A 4,462-nucleotide genomic window follows, 5' to 3' on the forward strand; every position below is an offset into this window, starting at 1 on the left:
ATTCGCTTGTTCTTAGCATCTGGATGCTCAGTACTACATGGTACTACGGTAGCAAGATCCTGGTCACTTTCATTACCATTGCAAAGAGAAAAGTGCCCTGCAGAAAGCCATCATCAGAGTGATTTAATAAAATAGCCAAAACTTTAATAAACTGGTAGATCATTTCCTTATTTAAACATTGCATCCATTTAATTTCTTCATTCATTGTTTTCGTTTCGTTATCGAACTGACATTTGCATGGTCAGATTCCAAAACTGTATGCCCTACTGATTCTTTTTCGTCACAAATTAGATCAAATTTCAGAGCAAACCAGAGTAGCTCTGAGCAACTCTGAGTAAAAGAGATACTCAAATGAAAGCCGTCTCCCCCCTCGGTACACACTAATCCAGCCAGTAGGGTTTTACTTGGTTTTTGAATTGCGGAACTGTTCGGTAAAAGTTTAAAAAGCTGTGAAAAATTCATAAATGAGAAAAAAAAATTTCCAAACTTGTACAGACTTAGTTCTGATCTCGGTTCTGATAACTCCATGTAATGAGAGTAAATAAAATGTGTCGATTTAGTTGAGTCCTTACCTAAACACCAAATTTGAGATTTAGATTTCAGTAAAACGGATTGCTGGATCATGATCAGCAAAGCAATGCTTTACTGAAAGACAGCAAACGATATTTTTTACGGAAAAATACAGCTAACATAAACAGTTTGCTGGACACCCAAGGGGTAGGTCACTCTGTACACCAATCTTGGGCCTTCTGTTTGTCAGTGTGCCGGTTGTGCCGGTCATAGAGCAAGCTGCGATTGTTTGTAAAATACCTAACGTGGCAACCCAGTATTTCTGACACCTTGAATGTTTTGGTTTGAAATCGCAAGGATAAATCGGTCTAGTGGCAACCAAGGAGAAATGCAATGTCTTCATCGGTTGTAGATGATGCTCAAATTCATAGTATTCGTTCGTCAGCCGATACACTATGACGCGGGAAGTGGCGGTTGTGCGAAATTTTTCTTGTTTTCAGGATAATAAAAATCCTCAAAGGCAGACGAGAAACCTAGCCTATCGTGATGTAAAAAGCAACCGGTGGGGAACATTATTGGAGACCGAATATAGAAGATGATCAATATGACTTCTGCAGTTTGTTTTGTGTGAGTTGCATTATTTGAATTAAGTGTACAAATGGGGTCAGATTAACTGCCTCTTTCTCTCGACCCACGCTAGAACCTACATTTCGGTTTTATATCTATAATAGAACCCAGAAGTGAACTGCTGGTCTGCGTTCCTATGATATATATTTGATAAGAGGATGTTCCTGAATACTCTAATAAAAAAAAACGGATGATTTCCGAAGCACGACGTTAGGCAAAATAACCATAACAATTTTATTATTAAAATATACAGTCGAATAGCACGTAATGCTGTGAACAGCTTTAATCGCAGTTGTCCAGTAGTGCTCCCATTCTATTTACAACAATCCAATGCCTACGAGATTGTGCCGAAAGTGTGCCGAATCTAATTTTGGCACAATGTGCTGAGTGACTTACCCCTTGTGGACACCCATTAATGAGCTGTCAAACTGTTAGCGTGACAGTCGCAAGTACGTACGCACTAGAAATACTCAGAGGGAGAGATGGGCTAACTAATTGTAACTAAATTATCTTGCAACCCTTGTTAGAAGCTAGCATTTCACATGACTTTTACTTTTGATTCGATTTACGTGCAAAATAATAATTGAGTGCATCGCAATATTTTGCACATTTCTTGGTGCTATTAGTTAACCAACTAAGATCAATTAATCAATAGAGTTAGAATATTGTTTTGATTAAAAAAAATAGTTGAACACGAAACATAAAGGTGATTGAATTTCTGTTCAATTGCAATACTATCAAATTTAATCTAGTAAGAATAAGAAATCCTCGGAAAAATTCTAATGGGAATGTTCGATTGGCTCAGATTTTGACAGTTCATTTGGCTCAAAACATTCTCTCCGCCTATCTCTTCCTCTGAGTATTTCTAGTACGCACCACCGTCTACATCGGAGGAGGAGGAGGAAATAATTAAAATTATGTTGGTAAATACACTGGTTATATATAATAAAATATATATGGCAAAGAGCCAGCTGATCTTGTTGGTGATTCTATTGGAAGATTGCCGTAAAAGCTCAACGCAGATGTCGCCACTGCAAGATGATGATAATGTTGACAGACTGCATATAAAATTCGTGAAAATTAGCATTAAATCATAATTTTCATCAAGCATGTGTAAAATCACAAACGAAGTGACAGACGACTAACTGGCGAAGAAATCCATTTAAATAATGTGGTTCACTGTAATAGAATTTTCTTGGAAGCTTGTGCCATCATCCACCAGATGGGTTAGTTTTTTTTGTTTTGATTTGAACAAAGTTGATTTTGTGTACAATGATTCTTTGACAGTGTGCAAAGAGTGCGTATCATTTTGTGATTTTTTTATGCATTTCAGTTTTGAGTAGAGTGAAAGAGATAGAACCAAAACATTCTAGTACATTTGGTGAAAATGCTAGTTCAATCTAGTAGTAGTGTTGCCATGTGGTACAATCCAGTAGTAGTGGTGTTGCCATGTGGTACACTGAAAAATTGCAATAGCAGGTTAGTCACCAAAGTTTTCGAGCCGCTCCGTCTGTCACTTCGTTTGTGGTAAAATCCTTCCAATATAACATTCGAATTGAAGAAGAAAACGTTTTTACGATCAGACTGATGTGCATCTTTGACTTTTCCAGTTGAACTTTCATAAGATATATTAATTTCATTTCGCGGCTCCATCAATGCTGCATCGTAAATATGATGTAAACAGAAGTAAATTGCTCAATTACTCAAAATAAAGATGATTTGTCATCTTGTTATTACATTGAAGACCATCTAGCACCATTTTATAGTATGGTGCGTGTTGAGTAAAGTAAGTTCCGTTGCGTTTTCCGTCGAAAATTGTGAGTATCAATATGTTTGCTTAGAAAAGGCCAAACTGAACATTTATTGAATATTGGCGTCCTATACAACCAATTCTCTATTACCACCAGCATGATACTACCTTTCCTAAGTAAATTAACTTAATTTCCACTTTCATCTTAGTGGAAATCGCACATATTCACCATTTTCCGAAAAATGCAGCTGCGCAGGAGGTAACCTCTCGCTGTGGGTGCAAACTTGTTATGCATTATTTTCCATGAAAACCTCTCCGATCCAAACCGAAATAATAACAATTAGTTTTCAAACACGTTTTCTTACACGATTTAAGCAAAAGTTTCCACGGGAAATTATTAGTTTTTCTTTATGGACCGTTTTGCCCCAAAAAGCGTCTGTTTTACTTGGAAAAATTGGAAACTATCCTCTTTCTAGTAGTTCTCACTTCGAAATGTAGGAGGCAAAAGCTTGGAAAAGTTTGACTGCAAGACGCCAATATTATTTGTGATTTTTGTATCAACAATCTTCTTCAGAAGCTGCATGCTCCTAGTAAGAACAATATCGATTTACTGAGTCTATTAAGCAAAATGCTGCTAAATGACAGAATTTGGGATTGCTAAAAAAATCAGTCAAAATGAAATCTGAAATCTTTACTGATTTTCAGTAAAATATTGTCATTTTGACAGAAGTTGGAATTGCTGGAAGATACAGCAGCATTATTTTGCTAGAAAGTTTGCTGATCTTTCATCAAGTCTGAAATCAGCAAAAAATTTACTGATTTTCAGCGATTTAAATTTGGTGTGTAGGTCCTTACGGATAACGGTCATTTGAATTTGAACCGTGTTTTTCATCAATTCATATAACCAATAAAAATCTACTGACTCCTGTAAAATAATCTAAGTCTGTATAGAGAAGCCGAGGGAGCAGCTGACACTTGCGTGGGCGATCTATCATTTTCGATAAACTGTCGTATGAAATCATTCTTTACAATAGCACTTACGTCCATTTAAATACTTGCTCGAGAAATACTCACAATTTTTCAAATAAAAATAAATCAGAACCACTCTACTCTTCAATAATCGTTCTGCAACTGCAGCGCCATTTGCATACTTTCTGTGAACTAGCAAATCAAAACAAGAAACAAACCAAGAAAGAAGAGAAAAATCCTTCTCGTTTCGGTACCAATATTTCATTAGGGCGAAACTGTTTTTGTAAACAATGACTTCAACCGCCGATTTCTCGCAAATTAAATCACATTCCTGCAAATTAACGATACAAGCTGGTAGAGAAAATATTTCTCCAACTTTTGGTGTCGTTACTTTACATGTTTCAGCTTTTGTTCGCGAGAAATGGACGGTTTAAGTCAATGTTTATAAAAATAGTTTCGCCCTTTTGAAGTGTTGATATAGGTTTGTCGTTTGGGTTGTTTGTCTGCTGCTATCAAAAACAAAGCGATTAGTCAGAAAAGTAAAAGTGCCTTGTGCGAACCGAATTCCTCCAGGTAAAAAAAAAACTTTAAATTAAAGCAGAAGTG

This window comes from Ochlerotatus camptorhynchus, unplaced genomic scaffold, assembly GCF_037179485.1.
Source record: "Ochlerotatus camptorhynchus isolate MF236.1 unplaced genomic scaffold, CSIRO-AGI_Acam_v1.1 ptg000577l, whole genome shotgun sequence".
Lineage (NCBI taxonomy): Eukaryota > Metazoa > Arthropoda > Insecta > Diptera > Culicidae > Ochlerotatus > Ochlerotatus camptorhynchus.